General features: G+C 37.9%; 2 long non-coding RNA genes across 3 annotated transcripts; both read right to left on the bottom strand.

Annotated features, from left to right (window-relative positions):
• Positions 1 to 1,752: 1,752 nt before the first annotated feature.
• Positions 1,753 to 10,279, bottom strand: LOC139971482 (uncharacterized). 2 transcript variants are annotated; one of them, XR_011794398.1, is made up of 3 exons: positions 9,789 to 10,279; positions 6,370 to 6,564; positions 1,753 to 3,009 (listed from the first exon to the last, which is right to left on the bottom strand). It is a non-coding gene; the product is annotated as an uncharacterized lncRNA (long non-coding RNA). The 2 variants fall into 2 exon arrangements; XR_011794397.1 differs by lacking the exon at positions 9,789 to 10,279 and having other exon boundaries at positions 6,370 to 7,007.
• A 1,446-nt stretch (positions 10,280 to 11,725) lies between these two features.
• On the bottom strand, positions 11,726 to 18,835 carry LOC139970818 (uncharacterized). The gene is made up of 3 exons (XR_011794222.1): positions 18,161 to 18,835; positions 12,604 to 12,735; positions 11,726 to 11,976 (listed from the first exon to the last, which is right to left on the bottom strand). It is a non-coding gene; the product is annotated as an uncharacterized lncRNA (long non-coding RNA).
• Positions 18,836 to 19,815: the final 980 nt, after the last annotated feature.

The raw sequence follows: 19,815 nt of genomic DNA, 5'->3' as shown, positions 1-19,815 counted from the left end.
TTATTAAGATTAAAATGAGAGAAATCATTTCTTTATACATTCTCATTAGTCGTCGAAACTACAACCATTTTAATTAAAAACGCTAAAGAAAAACTTAAAACAATCAATTTTTTTTTCTTCTATTCACGATTTATACTGAGTTTATCTATAATAAATCAATTTCTTGTTAACCTGAGATGTGCTTTCTGCACCGTATTATTCAAATGAAATCAACTAATAAGAGAGTCGATGGTTTTTATTTGTCAATAAAATTAAAACACACCTAAATTGTTCTTATTTTGCTTAAATATTTGTCTTCATTTAATAACTATAATGAGTATTTGGGTTTGAATATTCTTGATAAAATACTGCTGAAAAAGTAAGTGTGATTTGTCAACTTTCGGAACTTTTGCACGTTCCTGTACAGCAACTGTCATAACTCGTTTGTCCTGCAAACATGCAACGAGATATATTGTCTGGAATAAATAGTGCATGGTCGAATTCAACTGACCACGCGAGAATTCTTCAATTTTATGTTATTATGTTTCGCTGTGTGTTCTGCAGTGTGGAGGCTAACCGAACGTATGGCAAGCCGCTTTTACATTTACCTCCCAATTCTAATTATATTCTACTTAAGTCGAGTTCAATTGAACTTAAGTGCAAAAGAATTTAACTTGAGTAATATACATTGCACTTAAGTGCAATTGAGTTTCACTTAAGTAGAATACATTTCACTTAAGTATAAATTAGGGGATAAATGTTAAAAACGGCTTACCATATGGACGCGGCAAGGGCAATGATCAAAAGTGCGTTTTTCACAGCAAAAGTCACTTTGAACTGGTGGGGCTATGCAGTTTCTGAACATATATCCCATTGAAACTTCATGAACTATTAAATGTAGTGTAAATAACATCTAAAGCCTGAGTCGGTTTCCTACTTCTAGAAATGCAAATAGCAACTAACGGCTCATTGGTTATGTCACGAAAAGAATACGTAATGAATGTTTACATGCAGGGGCAGCGTTATTTGCATTGAATCATGGTGGTGGTGGTGGGGTGCAAGGGGGGGGGGGGGGCACGAGCTTCTTTGCTCAGTGGGATGTGTGATTTGAGGAGACAAACTTCACATACATCACTACAGTTGACGAGTTCGCGATTATTTGAGATTTTAATGAGAAAATTAATAGGGATTATGCTAACGCTACCTTGATTATTATCGTCGACGGCGTCGTAATTATTATCGATAATTTATGAATGTATCATACTATTTGATATTGACTAAATTCGTATAATAGCGAATAAACTGTTGCTAGCCAGAAGCCATATCCTTTGATATCTTCCTTTTCTTTTCTAACACTCTCAACAACAAACATTTGTTCCCAAAATTTTGACTATGTTGTCTCATAATTTTGATTATCAAATTATGACTTTTTTATATCTAAATTTCGACCTGTTTCTCGAAATTTAGATTTCTTTTATCACAAATTTTGACTTTCTATCTCAAATGTTCCATTATGTTATCTAAAATAAATCTATTTTCTAGAAAGTTGGACTAACTGCTCGAATCTAACTGTGACTGTTTTACGACGAAAATTACGAGATGATAGTTTTCTTCGAAACTTTGAATCTTTGAATTGAAATATTTATTTTTCAGTTCTCCTTGAAAGCGAACTTTTAACCTTTTAAGAAGAAATGTTTCTCGTAAACTATCGAAATTTACACGTTTCATAGAATATTTAACTGTTTTATGTCGAGAACTAAGAACACCACGATGCTTGGTAAGGCGGTTATCGTATATTTTAGATCGAACAATTCACCATGGCAATTATATATTATATATAAGTTTAAGACACACTTTGCATTTCTTTATTTATACATTGTTTGAATTATGGATTACACATTAGTATAAGGTAAAACTTTATTGCGTTACGCCAATATATTGGGATAGTGAAGGTATCCAGAATAAACTAACAATGATAAAACATAATGACATATATCACTTTAAAAAAAATCTTCTTAAAAAACTACATTTTGTCTTCAAACAAAATTTGTCTCAAACTGGTGGTACCAAACTTGAACTTGACATTACAGGTATACATGAAAAGAAGTTGGTTATTCGCTAGAAGTGATGTCCAATAATATAGCACCGTGTATTCAAGAAAGATAACAGTAGAATGTCTTTATTTATATTTGGTATTCGGTTAAAGCAAGTTGACATATTTTGATGAGTTCCCCGAATTTGAAGAGAAAATTGCTTTTTGACTACAACAAATTACTTGAGTATATAAATGGTTGTTACCACATACATATCTTAGTTAGATCGAGGGGTTTCCATGTGCATGTGAATTAAATATCGCCCGGTAAAAATTTGCCAAAATAAAAAAAAACCTCCTATACAACTCAAAATGTCGCTTTAAGATTAACGAATGTTGTTGGCAAGCAATAATTAAAATGCTGACTTTTGCCATAAAATTTATGTTAAAATATGCAAAAAGTTAGTCAGGACAGAAAACCTACACTGTTCCAGAAAATAAATAAATAAAACAAAAATTAGGTGACGTCATCACCAATATTGGTTTCGTAAGCAAACTCCCATAATTCTCCAATCAGAAAGCAGTTGCATACACACGTGACTGCTATACAATCTCATCCGTCAGCTACTACAGAGTGAATAGTTTTTTGCTGATAAGTAAACGAGAGGATGGCATTCCATAAATATTTGAGGGAGGACCAAAGAAACGACGGCCCGAATAAAATGAATAACCATCAATGATGCGAATATTATGAAAGACGCTTGTAGAAAGAAATCCTCAATAAGAGGTACTTGTTTCCAAAAATGTCGATTAAAGTTTATCCATCGTCTACGAAGGTAACTTTGACGTTTTTTGTCCGTTGTAAACTTGATCATTGCATTTATCTTGTCTTTGATGATACCTAAATTTTCCTTTAGTTCCGTAATCTCACAGCGAAATTTCTCATCTCTTCTCTTACATCGGAGAATCGTGGTCTTGATCTGCTGTCGTCTCCGAAGCTACAGAAAGAAAAGAAGAATACCAAATAGATAAGGCGCGAAATAGATAAGGTGCAAACGCGATCTGAAATCCATACATGTATATCCGGTGACTGTATGGCCTTCCATATATAATACAGTCGATGGGGTGCGGGTAGAGTCAGGCCTGACCAGAGCAGTTTCGGCGGCTAACCTCCATGGGCCAGGAGTTCATTATAGGGTGCCCATATGGTGGGGTTGGCGGAGCGAGCTAGGGAACAGATAGCCTATGCATGCGAAAATAGATGATTTAATGTTATACCATGTAATGCAATATTTGTATCTCATGGGTGTAAGCTTATCCTGAAGGTTTCAGTCCTGCCGATCGCGTACAAACTTTCACTGTGGCCCGCAAGATGATCCATTTCATACCCACGTATGGTCTACAAGGGGTTTGATACTGCAGTAAATCTTGAAACGAAATTTTCATTATAACAATATATTTCATTCGTACGACACTCGTTCTTATAATATTTACAAGCAGGGGGTATAGGAAGCTTCCAAAAAGAGGGAGGGGCACAACATCAGAGGGGCACTTTCTCATTCCACCACAACCACCACTCATTATGCTATAAACCGAAACACATCGGCCATATCACTTAACTTGATATATATGATGTGTTAGTATGCTATCAATACTATTATGGTGCACGTGAATAAATAAAGTAAAATATTAATATTAACAAATGTTTAAGATATCCAAAAGACAGTTCTAAATCAAAGGGGCACATTTTATTTGCCAGTAGGGCACATTTGCTAGTTTGGAAAAAAGTGTGGGGGTCACGTGCCTCCAGTACCCCCCGGCTCCTACCCCCTGGTTACTAGCACCTGTGTCAAGGACTTGTATGTATCATTCTCAAGTTACATGTTATGCTGTCGCCCTCTGAATTCTCTATGATATCTCTAAAGATATCTTTAACATCTACTCAACAAATAATTTTCGGATATAGTTCTGCCTTATTATGAGCATTGTATTTATACTGTTTCCTTTCCCAGTTCTGTTAAACCCCTATATGGGTTTTCTATGGGTTTTCTTTTATCTATATAAACTATGAATCTCTCGTTTTACTTTGTAAGGGACCAGACTCGAAAAGTTATGTTACTTCTGGTCCCTCTTCCTCATTACTATAATTATGCATAAATAAGGGGTTAATCAACGGTCTAGCGTGCGTTACTCACAGGATTAATGCACGATCGGGGGATAATGCAAGCGATGCACGAGGGCGGAGCCCGAGTGCATCCAGCGATAGCATTAACACCCGGAGTGCATTAATCATGTGAGTAACGCACGCTAGACCGTTGATTAACCCCGTTCATTCATACACTACCATTTGTGTGGGGGAAAAATCATAAAACAAAACATTTTTGGTTACATATAACCAAAGATTTATTAAAGTGATGCCCCGTAATTTTACCGTGCGTTACTCACAGGATTAACCACGGTCAGCTGACCTGAATGGACCAATAGGATTTAGGAATCTTTACTACGTATGAATGAACAAATGTTCATCCTTGTGTTTTAATGGCAGAAATAAAGGAAGTGAAATGTTTTGTACGCTTATACCGGTATACCGTATCTGAGGTGTGCTGTGTTCAGCCCCACACAAGCCCCCCCCCCCCCCAAAAAAAAGAGGAAAAAATTCTATACGGTATCCCGATTGACCACAAACGGCCGAGAAGCTTTTATTCCATCCATGTACTCAGTATATCATACTGTGATATACACTCTGTTCGTTTTTCACTTAAGACCCTCCACTTATTGTATATATCTTTGATGTGATTAGAAAACCACTCAAACCTACGCCATTGTTACCGGCTCATCAGTGAAGTGGAAAGTCGGAATTGTTAACGACTTACAGAGATTCATTGACTGTTTTATTTAACTGGTAGGTAAATTCACAATCGTGTGCTTTTTCTTTACATACAGTATCGTCTGTATGTGTTGATATATGCTTGTCTATGATGATGGGTACTTTACGGTGCAGCACAATAGCTATAAAATGCTATACAAGTCAATCTGTCAATTGACAGTTCAAATATCCCACACACTAACCTAACTACAGTACCTATTTATATTGACTTCGTATAAACAAAGTGGGCGTTTTGTTCTTTTACTTTATAGTCAGTAAACTTAAACACCCAATGCTTACCATCATCAAGAGTTTTGAGTACATCAATTAGCGAAAACGAAAATCAGATAACCTTTATTTTACGTCGTTTTGTGATTAGACTTTACGGACCCTTGTGGTTATATATATATATATATATAAAATCATGTAGATTACTTGCAGTTTGTGAACAGTTTGGAGTTAAATTTTAAAAGGTGATACCGATACAATGACGGGTAATTATTGTTAATTAAGTATCTTTTGGAAAGTGCGCAGAATCAGAATGATTATATAATAAAATAATAGAATCGAGAGGGGGAACTGAAAGACTGAAATCAAGAAACAAAATAAGTGCAAAGTTATATAATGAGAAACAAAATGTGCAATAACATGAAGTGTAATCCCCCCTGTCTGTATAACTGACTCTATAGACCTACTACTTCGCACTCCCCTCACTCCACCCCCTGTTCTCTCTATTGGCCCTTTAAGAAGGACCACACATACACTCTGAGGGGCCTCGTCTTCTGAAATTTGTTTCGCACTAAAAAGTGAGGTACAGACGTTTTTCTCAAAACGAGGTATAGACCAATACAGGAGAAAAGTTCAGCAAATTTCGCCGGCGCGAGTATTCCTTATTCTTTTATATACCAATATCTCCTTGTACACTGCGATGTTTTGTCGCTACTGTACCGTACCACGTAACGAAGGAGGTATATTATTGAGTTTAACTCTACCGCAAAGTAACCAGGTTGTATGATGAACCGAACCCGGGATAACGAGTCACTATAAATTCCCAACTACGGCCTTCAAAGTAAATGATATTAATTAAAATGAAAGCAATTAAGTCAGTTGTATATGATTAACTTAACCAGACAATAAGATACATTATCATTTTACTGATTATTTGATTATTGAATCAATTCGAAATTTGGGAATTCCCCCCGCAACGGTTATACAGTGAATTGAAGTATATACCCAATCCCTACCTGTGTGCCTTTGCCAGGAAATGGACGAAGATGGTAACACCCCCCCCCCCCCCCACTCGGTGTTCCTTCATTAGGACATAGATTTTCGATGAAAGAATATTTTATGGACGCTATGACGAAATTAATGATATTTAAACTATGATCACAATTTACAAGACAATACAAACTCGATTTAACTGTGTGGTAGACAGGTTAAAGATAATAACATTATAAAGCCAAAAACGTCTTTCCTCGACGATGTTACTTACCGTCGAAAGGTCGTTTAAATCTGATGCTGATATTTCCCTTGATTTCCTTTTAGCTCTGAGTTGGAGATGTCTGTAGTCATTGCCTTTTAACGAATCCAGAGAATTTCGTTTTGAGCTGATAGCAGCCATCGCTAGCATCCACGTAGTCAAGTCCATGCATCAGATTGGTCTCTCATAATCTCACATCGTTATAGCCTGTCGTATAGAAATACAAGATAATGTTGTTTCGATGAAGGAGGTGTCCGACCAATTGGTTAATGACGTCATAAAGCCAGACCAGCCCAGACCTGGGAGTGTTGAGGTCGACGTATAAACAAAGCCCAATAGCAGGTAAGTGATGAAAATCGATTTTCAGTGTCAGAACGAACAAAAAACGATGAAGAATGACCGAGAAATCTATCAACTATATCTGTAGGCTATACGTCGCCTTTGTGTACACCGTAGATTTCAGGGTAATACTTTCACGTATAAATAGGCCTACTTGTACTTCCTCAATAGAAATAACACTGTAATGATGAGAGTTCTTTGTATTAAAGGGGTTCACGAGCTATGCAGACTAAATTTATACTTACTAAGATACGTGATACAATTGCAGGGTCAGTGACGCTATGGTTATCGTTGTATTACAACCTCTATAGCCTTTAACTTGATTGCTGTACACCTTGTGACGTGTAGGTACTGGTAGTATTTATGTCTTTAACTCCCAATAGATTTGTGGTATCGTACTTTGCATGAGTCAGTGGGAGGGCGAGCGAATCGCCTCGCCCATGGTTCAACTTATGGGAATGGTCGATTCGTTTGCGCTGGGCGGGGGGTAGGGGGGGTCCAGAATATCTGTCTTCTTATGAGGTTTTTTCTTCGGCGAAGATAGTCTGTTTAGAGTTCATAGAGTTCGAATTCGCAAAAGCACTATATGAACGACAATTACGCATCACAATCCGACACTCCGACTGAGCTGCCGGACGGAGGGGGCGGGGGGGGGGGGCGGGGCGGGGCGGGGCGGGGGGAGGGGTGTAGTGGGTGGCTAGTATAGGGGTCAGGCTAATACGACACTGGTTGAGGTTTATAAACTATACGATACCATTGAATTGTACGGTTTTCTCCAGGAACAGTGTTGAACACATGCAGATTGCTTATTTACCGTAATCCATCATTACCTGCATGGTTTCGTAACTAAGGATCTAAATCTGCCTTGGTTTTCTCTGCCTCAAAAGTGGTACTGAAATAATAAGTTGAAAACGTAAACAATCCTTTTATATTCATGTTGAAAAGAATGAACCGTAGTCCTCCATTTTAAACCCATATTGTTGCACAACAAGAATGATCCTATAACGTGTCACACTTTCATACTTTTATTATAATTTATAAAGACGTTAGTGTCGTATATATATATATATATATATATATATATATATATATATATATATATATATATATATATATATATATATATTAATAATAGCAACAAAGCTTATTAACAAACGACTAATGATACCGCTATGATGTTTCCCATTGGTTTGCTCAGTCGGTACAAAATGCCATAAAATCAATTAAACATTAATCTAATTTCGACACTGAATTTTGGCAATTCGTGGTCAAAGTTTATTCTTCCAGGCCACCACAGATGTGATACAAATACTAGTTGGATAGTATCCCTTAAACAGGATATTAATAAGTGACGAATCAGCACATCTGTGGGTTAGCATATTGACGTTATTATGTGTTTCAGTTTCCCTGCCATCATATTATGTGTGGGTAAATACTAAATATATATATTGTAAGCCAATTGCATGGCATATTATAGAATATTCAGCGTCAGCTCAATTATCTGTCGGACGATTACGTTGTAAATTGTGAACTATCTTCGCCGTGTACAACCTGCATATAGAGAAACATGCGAAATAGTAACACATATATATCAGTAACGACTTACGCGAACATATTGCAGGTCGCATTCAAAGTTTATGTCAGCCTTGGAAAGGTAAGGCGGAATGGGGCGAGGGAGAGTACGGGGTGGAGCAGGACGTGAGCGGTGTTTGAGTCGGAAGTGAAAGATGATGATGATGATGATAATAATAATAATAGTAATAATAATCGTTTCTAAAAATTATATAGTCATACAAGGTATAGAGTCAGTTCCCGTTCCTCTAAAACTAGACAAACTGTGGCAATGTGATCATGATGTTGTTGTGCAGTAGGCCAAGTATGGCGATTCCCGGCCATCATGGCAGATACTGGTATATATACGTTATCTTAACTGTGATCATGTCATACAGAATGGTAATTACATACATTTACACTTAGAAATTGAGCCTTGATCAGTTGCTGTAGATTGGCGGCTCTTTTTTTCCAAACAGTCGATGATAAACGTATATACGAAAACTTCATATGTAGGCCTATAATATAGTTCGCGGTTAAGTATTACTATTCTCGTACTATACTCACACATCGTTACTATGCAATCATTTCAGTAGCAGGGTTAGGCTAATTGTTTGTATGGAGAAGACTGGCGAATAACGTGTGCTTGACTTCCATCCCCAAATCGAGTCTATGAAATTGTTAGGTGAAGATGAAAGTCAATTATGTGAAACATCACCCCTCGGTGATCACGCATGGTAGGCCTACTTATGTTTTTGGTCTAATATAGCCTAACCAGGCTCCTTGTGGGTTAGTGAGCAATCTATCATATTACTGGTGTCGATATGCAGCTTCTCTTTAAGCCCCAAGGTCTTCAAAACATGTTTACTTGAACGGTACCAACACACTCACAAAGGGTTCGATTAACATTCAGTCATTCCGAGTTACCGGCTTACCGCGGACAAGAAACAAAACTGGTTGAAATCAAATAAAGATGCTAACGACATCTTCGACCAAAAATTCAACCGTATGTCACATGCAAATAATGATATCCATATAATTGATTGAATTTCTGATGGTAGCATTATCACCCCGGCATACCCGTCACAACTCATCCACCCGTCCCCCGCCCCCCCCCCCCCCAAGGTTTTTCTTCAAGTTTAATGTAGAAATCAAAGTACGGATTCAATTAAAGTTTAAAGCAAGGAATTGCAGAGCTGATGTTAACAGTGACAAATTCGGTTGATATTGGAAGGATCAAAGCTTATTGGTTTACACAATTGACGTGTTAATTATCAAAGTATATGAGTTATATGAAATGGTTATAGATAACCGAAGATTTTAATCAGATACACGGCACATTGCATTCATCGACAACCTAATATTTCTATGTATCGCTAATGTAAGCTGCCATTGTCGTAGGTACAATTAACTGATGCCCTCACTGTACCTCCTCCGACCCCTCATTGCATCACAGCTTTACAAAAAGAAGGCCCATCAAAAGCTCATCAAATCATACACTTTCATAAAATTGTTATAGAAAAATGCAAATATTAACTTACACTGTCTCCCCAGGATTGGTTTGTATAATGCTATACTTACTGCAACCATGTATACTATCCAAAGGAAATTCCTATCCACGCCCATTTCTGTCAATGATATGGTGACTTCTTGATATCATGACGGCTGCTTATGCACATGTGTGTAAGTATTTATTATTAACAGTATAGTCCAATCATATCAGAACTCAGTAAAGATCTCTTCTTGCTATTACACTTTTCAAATCGATTAAAAAATGTATACATGCTATGCAGGAACTAGTCGGATAATTATATTTGTTTTTCTTGTATATGCATATATATATATGTGTGTGTAAATGTACAGTGGGGGCATGTTACTCACTCTCAATGGAAGCCAGACAACCATAACTGAATCTCTCCTGAAACCCTGTATTCAATAAAATGATCGATTACTGACAGACCGTGGGAAACGTTTCACCTGCGTTATTCGAAAACTAGTTGTGAATTTGAAATAAAAGCAGAATGTGTTCACCTGTTAACTGCAATTAGCTAACCAATAGCCGAGTCGGAGAGCGCGCATATCAAAAGAATATTAATATGACTCTGGGTTGGTGGGGGGGGGTCAGGGGGTGAGGAATAAAGAAAGGTGAGGTGACACGGGTGGATCTCTCTTTGTTTTATCCATGCGAGGGGAACATTATAGTAAATAATCTGTACTGTTCTGCAGTCTTAGTCAAAATGCCAGATTTTGCACATTTAGTAACTTTTCGGATTAATCCTTTGTTTTCTTTAAACTCCCGCTTACACGGGTAAATGTGTGGCGCAAAAGTGAGAAGTGCGCTATACATATAAATGTGCTGTTGTAAATAGTGGCTATTTTAATCAGACACTGTTTTATATTGTGTCGTGCTCAATGTAGTATGCGTGTCTTCAATTCAATGTCAACGAGCGCCATCTATTTTAAAACCAACCGTTGTTGCACTTGCTAGCGATGTGGTGAGGGTTTACCGCATGCAGTTCCTACACCTCCGTCCTCACCCAACCAGATTTTATTGTTGCTTGCGTCGCTCAGTAGATGAATCAAAACATCATGATGATTACGATGACTCATCATTGAACTCGCGATACATTTTGCATGAATGTAAAAAGAAACATTTAAAATCATTATTATTTTATTTTTAATTACTTTCTGAGGCATATGAAGTCATAACAAAATGATTGATAAAGACGAACTAGACGAAAATTATTGTCAATCGAAAAGAAATCACACTGAAAACTAATCACTGTTTGTGATGAAACGAACGAAATTGAAACTGGCTCAAGAGGGTGACTGTAAAAAAAAAAACCAATTATGCTCGTATTTCTGCTAACAAAGGATTGTTGTAAATAAATTTACTCCTAGTAAGCCCCTTCCACCCATTTAAAGGACTACATTATAGACGAAAGGCATGACAATGGTGAAAAATAGGCACAGTAGTAAGATTGCACAAGTTGAAATGATCGTCGTTACGCTCTTCGGACTTCATCGTGCCTACCCCACCCCCTCCCGGCCACGAAATATGCAGTATTTGGTATCACCAATTACTATAGTAATATGGAGTATGAGGTATACCAATTACATAATGTATAGGCCTATCAAGTAGTATTTAGTCAACTATGCTGTTTTGTATTGGTTCAACAAATGAAAAAATGAGCAGTATAAGGGACCACAAATTATTGAGTTTTGTGAAGTTCTGTGAAGTATTACTATTAGGTATTATAATCTACATTACATATGATATTTATTTCGTCAGCTTTGTATATATTTAAAGTATAGATATATTCAATATATATATATATATATATATATATATATATATATATATATATATATATATATATATATATGTATATATTTACATGTATATATATATATATATTTATATGTATATATATATATATATATATATATTTATATATATATATATGCATATATATATATATATATATATATATATATATATATATATATATCCTAGACCTTGTGACACCATCAGTCATATAAGAGGCAGTATTTGATGGTCAGGAGTATCAAACATATTACGATGACCCTTAACGATACCATGATAATCTGAGACGAGCTCCGGTCGATTATTTCAAGTACAATGCTTGGCTCTGAATGTCGATGTAACCGATCTGCTTTCTTCTTCCGACATAACTCTGCGCAATCTTCCATCATTAAGGTAATCACCTGTTAACATAACGTAGAAAGTATAGTCCTCTGTTTAATGTTATCAATGAATCAATATCTGAGAGCAAAATTGCAAAATGTCGAATTCTCAGGGAAAAAAAAGAAAGAAAAGAAAAGTGAATTAAAAATGAGAGAAATCAACATCATTTGTCTGAAGAATAATTCTTGTTATTCATCAACATATTATTTGAATCTCTTATGTCTATTGAATTCCGCGCAATCGTTTCTTATAGGAATTGCTCTTAGAATCTGTGTGCTAAGCTAAGTAGTCCATGCGCTTTGATTGATAGGTGTCTGGTGGTCAAAAGGGTCATTTCTCATCCCACTCCCCCACCCCCACCAACCCCGAAGTATTTATAAATAAATCAATGAAAATAAATAAGTGGTATAGAACTAACATCTGGAATTTTATTAGTTAACGGTCTTCAAAATATGAAAATGAATTTTTGGCTTACAGTTATCGTCCGATAGATGGCGTTATACATAAATAAGATTCCTAAAATACATCATGACTGTACGCACTAAACATTTGTTCAGCGTGTACGGTATAGTCCCCATATACCACTGTGGTAGTAGAGTACTAGTGTAAGTTATCTTCTGTAGATCTGCAGCCTGCTATACACGTACCCTTGATCTTTCTCTAAGTGCGGAGACCTGTGATTTGATCTCTTTTTGTCTTCTACTCGCCTGTATGACGTCAGTATCGACCACATTGGGGACACTCGAAGATCGTCTACTCCTAAATGGTACAGCATCAACCTGAAGAGAAACAAAAAAAAATAACTACTGTAATCCATGTCAAAGAATATTGTATATAAGTACTCGGTTTTTAAAGTTTCTTAGTCCTTTCCCTATTTGTAATTTGCTCAAATGATGACGATTCATACTTAAATATGTATGTATATATATATATATATAAGGCAAAATATGTCACCAAAAACAGAACTAGTATTGTTCGATACAGGTGACAAACGCCTACAGTGGAATTACGACCTTCCTTACCGGTTTTGAACCTCTGGACATACAATCAGCGTCCATAGCCTAGTGGTTAGGGTGTCCGCGTACAGAGCGGAAGGCCCGTGGTTCGAATCCCGATGGAGGCTGAAAGTTTTTTCACTGTTCTTGATTTTCCAACTCATTACGATTTTCATTTATATATATTCATTTGCCTTTGTCGTTTACCTCCATTGCATTAACATAAAGTCTGTTCAAAGTATCTCTTTCGAGAACCGGCTTTAGGAATCACAAATGATTTCGAGTTGGTTAGCATCATGTTTGATCTCTAGAGTAAGGCAAAATATGTCACCAAAAACAGAACTATAGTATTGTTCGATACAGGTGACAAACGCCTACAGTGGAATTACGACCTTCCTTACCGGTTTCGAACCTCTGGACATACAATCAGCGTTCATAGCCTAGTGGTTAGGGTGTCCGCGTACAGAGCGGAAGGCCCGTGGTTCGAATCCCGGTGGAGGCTGAAAGTTTTTTCACTGTTCTTGATTTTCCAACTCATTACGATTTTCATATATATATATATATATATATATATATATATATATATATATATATATATATATATATATATATATATATATATATATATACATATACATATACACATATACACATATACACATATACACATACACATACACATACACATACACATATACATATATATATATATATATATATATAATTTTTTTGTAGAAAAAAAATGAAACGAACTGAGAAATCGTTGGCGCTGGAGTAAAAAATTAGGGTAGGTTGTAGCCAGGAGGTATGTCCCCAGACTCGTCACCCGGAGCTTATTCACCCTACCCGGTTACACCTCTATCTTTGATTGCAGTAATTTAATAAATGAGTAGATATTTGTATAAAATTTAGTCATGTATCATCGATCATGCAGATTGACATTGGATTTCTTCACTCATTCTTGACAATGTTATTATTTTTTTTATATGTATGTACTGAACTTTCAAGTCATGCTAGAAAGCATTGGTACTGACTATATGAGCAGTATGAATAACCTGTTTTGTATATTAGCCCAAGGCTCGGAACTATGGAACGCCAAAACCGACAAAAATGCAGAAGAAAAGGATGTAAACCTAAGTCAGTATGTGAATTCAAAGTTATCGCCACATAAAGCCCTAGAACAGTTTAAGTCCGTATGTGGCACTAATAGCACCTCCGCATATTCACAAGTCCTTATGTGGGATTCGCATATTGCCACAAAAGGACTAACGCAGTTCGTTAGTCCTTATGTGGCGATACGATTATCCACACAAGGACTAACGAATATTGTCGGTATTGGCGGTCATTATATGGCTGTGTTAGGATCGCATAATAAATAAAATGTTCTTGGTCATTATGTGGAGGTGCTATAAGTGTCACATAGGGACTTAAATTTTTCTTGGTCATTATATGGCGTAACTTTGTGTTCACATAATGACTTAGGTTTACATAATGTTTTTTTGCATTTTTATCGGTTTTGGCGTTCCATACGGAACTGCTCATGCTGTCTATACGAGTGTCTCGAAGCATGATATAGGAGGGATTGTGTGGGGTTGTTATTAGGAAGTTGTCCCATTATGCTGTCTTGCTGAAGACCATAGTAAGCATACATCGAGCGGCCTTCACTCCTGCTGCGAAAATTGAGTGCGCCCTTATTATTTTTTTTTATCTCATCTCTCTAAATGTTATGAATGCGGAGATTAGATATTGTACTGCACCCCACATCACAAATGTGAGGAAGTGTGTGAGTGAATGAGCGAGAGAGGCTCAGGGTCGAGGTCAAACGTTAATTGAGGTCAAAGGTCAAATTCGCCGAAATTGTGCGAAAAGTGTGTCGCGAACTTCTCCTAGACCCGAAGTCGGATCGAGTTCAAACTTGGTGGGTAGGTGTCTGACCATGTAAACTCGTGACTTAGTAATTGATGACGTCAAAGGTCAAGAAACCTAAAATCGGTTTTAGCCATTTTCTGATTGTCAACAAGTAGGGAAAATGGCATAAAACCACAAGATATGTAGAAGCTGCAAAATTGATTATGTGCAGAAGAAAAATATGACAGTGCCAGGGACTGTCTTTTCACTTTACATTGGCAATAATGAGACGAAGTTAAAAGTATGACAAATTTAGGTGTTTAGGGCCGGGTCAAAGGTCAATGTAGTTGAAAGGTCAAATTGGCCTAAATTGTGCGAAAAGTGTGTTTCGCGAACTCCTCCTAAACCGTAAGTGGGATCAAATTCAAACTTGGTGGGTAGGTGCCTGATCATGTAAATTCGCGCCTGCGTGATTGATGGCGTCATAGGTCTATGGTCAGAGTTCAGAAAGCCTAAAGCCATTTTCTGCTTGTCACCATGTAGGAAAAAGTTATTAAATCAGAGGATATGTAGAAAATGATGGGACAATTTAAAATAGTACTTATGTGGTTGTTAAGGGTCGAAGTCGAAGGTCAAGTTTTGGCCTAAATTGTACGTTAAATTGTGTCGCGCGAATTCCTGCTACACCGTAAGTCCGTTCAAGACTGACTGTGTGAAACACATGGCATACTTTTTTTAAGCAAACTAGGATGCCACGAGTAAAGTCATGAAAGAGATGAGATATGCAACTCCATGGATTTCCTTCCCTCTTGTCCTTGGAATATGATATCGTATACGTAGTGAACTCTCAGATCATAATATCTGAAGTAGGCCTATGCGCGCCCTCCTCCACAAATTACACGAAGAGAGTATTCTTCACCGTTAGTACATGTCTCTGTATTATACCTGAAAATCAAGCAGTAGGAAATTCTTGACGAAGGCTGCTCTCATGAGTTGTCAGGTGAGCGAATTACAAGTTGCCTTCGTAACCGGAAGTGGCGTACATTTACAACAATTATGTAAATAATCTCCACCTGCGGGTCTAAGAAACGCTGATGTTTGTTCACATCAATGCAATGATGATATCAGATAACATGACCATAAAACTTACCGCAATCACCGTCGCCGACCAAAGGTATGAAGACAACCATTTCACATGCTATACCAGCCATTTCTATATACAATGGACATATGATTGAGATCAGAGGAATGGTGGGTACTTAAAGGGTGTGAAGACTCGCGCACAAAGAAACGTCTCATGCCGGTAATCTGACCTAGTTTCGAATGAGGTGTAACAGAAGTGTTAGACGCCACCATCGATCCCAGAAACACACATAGCTTGCTACCGTCGGTAATTAGACACTAGTGTACAGTCAATACATACAGCTTTACGGTCAATACCCACAACACGGTGTACATAGCAGCGATGGACATCTCAGGTGTAGATAAAAGATAACAAGATATCATGTTTCATTACTGTCTGCATTTTTTGGCGACAAGTAGAAAACTTCACTTGCAAGCAACGGAAAGTTAACTTTATCAGAGCGCGGCACGCGGTTTGGGGCGAGTCTTCAATGCCTTTAAACTTGCTTTCAAATACATTATGTCAAAACTCCAACAAACGTTTTACTACCAGCGGCCTGCACGGAAGGGGGGGGAGGGGGTGAACCTTTCCCCACCTTCTATCGTCAATCGGGGGAAATGGTTCAGTCGGAGGATTTTTTTTATAGACACACCCCTTCGCCCCCTCCCCTTCCCCCACACAAATAATCAAAAGTATTTATTAGCATATAATCTTGCGTTCAGAGCTACTTAAAGAACTAACTTATAGAATTTAAAGGTGCCTCAGAATGCATTATAGGACGTCTGAACTTAAAATGTGACCTCCCCCCCTCCCTCCCCCGTACATGTCGTACTCATACCTCCCTCTTTTTTTAAATCATGGATCTGCTTCTGGCTCTCCCGTGAAGGTTCATGTCCATTGGCGGCGGAACCGGGGGGGCTTGGGGGGGCTCAGCCCCCCCCCCCCCAATGAAAAAGTTGAGGGGGCAAATGCATGATAAGCCCCCCCAATATTTACCAAGGCTCCGAAACGTGCATCTGCCCATTTTTCAATGCATACTTGTCGATCTGTCCGATGCACACGTATACTATATAGGTGTAATAATTTTAGTAATTGCTGGGGGACCCTGGTCCCTCGAACCGTCCCCTGGCTATAGACCACATTGTCACCCCAATTAACCGCGTCTTCACGCCCCGTGAAAAGTAGAAGCAGTTAGTGTGAGTACCGGTAAGCGTAACACAACTTCGTCTAAGGCCAATGACTTGCCTCATTTCAGCCAGTTCTCCAACATCCCCTTACTTAGTGGCGGAGCGTCCATATATACAGTCAGGGGTGGATCCCCCCCCCCCTCCTGACGGACTCAAATGGACTGCTGGCGCCCTTTTCAGCTTTTCACTACTTTTAACTTATTCGCGATTATTGACTATTTTATTGCGCTCTCATATACCTATTGACATTTGTCATATTCTGTTGGTGTAATTTTCCGACAAAATGGCGACGACACCTATTTATTCTCCGTTTATCTGCAAATTAGCAAGGCCCGGAAAGGGTCATTTCCTGCAATCTATGGAGTAACTTTACTCAAAAATTTTCTGTACGCTCCGCGCCAACCTGTGGTGGCGCTCCGCTTAGATAGTGTCGAAAGCGCCCCTACAGACCATTCTTGCCCCCCCCCCCTGACCAATACCCCTAGCTCCACTGCCCTTACTACACTCAAAAACGTCTTTGCGAGTACACTACGAGTAATAGCTACTCTCTTAAAACACCATCGAATATACAAATTACAATGTTTTTACAGACTTTTACGTGCAATCTGAGAAATTGTAGGCTTGAGACCCATATTTTAGGGCTAGGTATTCGCAGCATAAAACACTCGGGAAGTGCCGTTTCCGGCCATCTGGGGGTTTGAAAAAACCCAAAATTTTCTTGTACGCTCCGCGCCAACCGATGGTGGCGCTCCGCTTAGATAGTCTCCACACATTAGCCCCCCCAATAATTTTTCCGTTCCGCCGCGCCTGTTCATGTCCCTATCTATATATAACATTTCCCTACCGCCCCCCCCCCTCCCTTACCGCCACCTTCCCCGTCAATGCACGTCACTGGCTTGAGACTGTAGTTGTTCTTCAAGAATTAACAGAAAACCTCGACGACTTCATGTAAATCTGATATTAACTGTCCAACTGAAAAGTTTTTAACTTGACAAATTTCTGTCTACGGAAGGCCTTTATTATAATGCAAGTATATATGATCAACACTCACCATGTTCGATTGCTTTACCACAGGCCTGTCATGTAGCGAGGAATCAATGAAATACAAACACCACCCTTGCACCCTGCTGGCTGTTGACTCCTGCAGCAGGACAATCCCTCGATTCCGTAACCGACTGTGTATTCCACGTTAACTTACATAATACTATTTATCAACGTCCAAAAAATATAACATTTCAAACACTATATGCACATGCAGTATACATAATTCAGTCGTGTTTAACCTTATAGCGCAGGTGTTATAATAAATAAGCTGCAACTATCGTTCGTCCGTCAGTGAGAAATGTGGCTGGTTTGCACCGACGGGCGGTAAACTCTAAATCAATGGTACAAAGAGAGTGTGAAAACCCGCAAAGAGATAGACACCCTGAATAGCAATCTTCTTAGTAAAATAAACTCCGCACATCTGTATAAACAGAATAATTTCTCACTTCAGCGATGCAGTCCTTTACCTATCTGAATATATAGTATAGTCCTTGTCGATGTGTTATATACCAGGGAATAGTTATAACAACTCCCTGGTTATATACACACAGAGCTGAAATGTCACGCACGGATTCCCTTGGTTTTTCATTGTTCTTCCGCAAACATGTGTAAACGGCCATTTTAAAAACATATTTCTAGTTATATTTGGCCTCGTAATTTGTAACGTTTAGAAACGGACGACAAGTGGGAAATAATCATGTTGTTTATTTAAAGACTTATATTTCAGGATGGGTTCAGGGTACAAAGTTATTTTATTCGCCTTCATACTGAAAGGTCACCAGAATCTGTTGTACATATTCAATATTTAGGGATTTAATAAAAACAAGTTCCTACCTGATATTTCGTAGAGGTCTTAAGCTCTTAATCTGCATCTGTTGTTGGAAGTCATTGTGGAGAGGTTTAGACTATTAGCACAAATAATAATAATAATTGAAGGATCCTTTAGCCCAGGAATTAACCAAAAACCAAAAGCTGTTAGGCTGTCACAGAACCATGCATGTATGGTTACCTATTCTGAAGTCTTTCGCACTGGGAAACCTCAATTAAAAAACATACACGAAAAAAGAAAACAGGCGCTAATGATGAGTTTACTGAATGAATAAACTGTTATAGCCAAAGTCCCGTTATATCAGAACTGTGATCAAGCTTTGTCTCACTAGTGTACTTTGAAAAGAATCGGCCAAGCATCAAGGACTCTACTAGTTGCAAACTTGACAGATCATGCTTATTAGCAAAATATTGAATTTATGATGGCAATTTCACGTTTTCAAATTTCACCTAATTTCATTGCAAATACAAAAATATGGAAATCCTCTGATTTATGTAGTCGTCACGCGATATTTTCTTCACTGCGTTTTCAGCTGTCATCATGCGTGTCATTTCCTGCATGAAACATCCTGATAAGTGCGTGTTTACGGCACGTGTGTAATACATACTTTTAATAATGTGAATCTTCCACCGGGAAGACTCGACATGCAAGATCAATTTGTTGATAACTTTTGATAGGGGTGGGGGTGGGGATGAGGTGTCATTGTACTAGCCTCAATTTTAATTCTGTTTAAATTCACTTTATGCTGATATAAATTAAGTGTTGATACTAACATGCAGTACAATTATGAATATCCGGTATATAGGCCAGATACGAGATGCTGATTTATGAAG

This window comes from Apostichopus japonicus, chromosome 8 (genome assembly GCF_037975245.1).
Source record: "Apostichopus japonicus isolate 1M-3 chromosome 8, ASM3797524v1, whole genome shotgun sequence".
In the NCBI taxonomy this organism is placed as follows: Eukaryota; Metazoa; Echinodermata; class Holothuroidea; order Aspidochirotida; family Stichopodidae; genus Apostichopus; species Apostichopus japonicus.
This window is presented reverse-complemented; position numbering and strand designations above follow the sequence as displayed.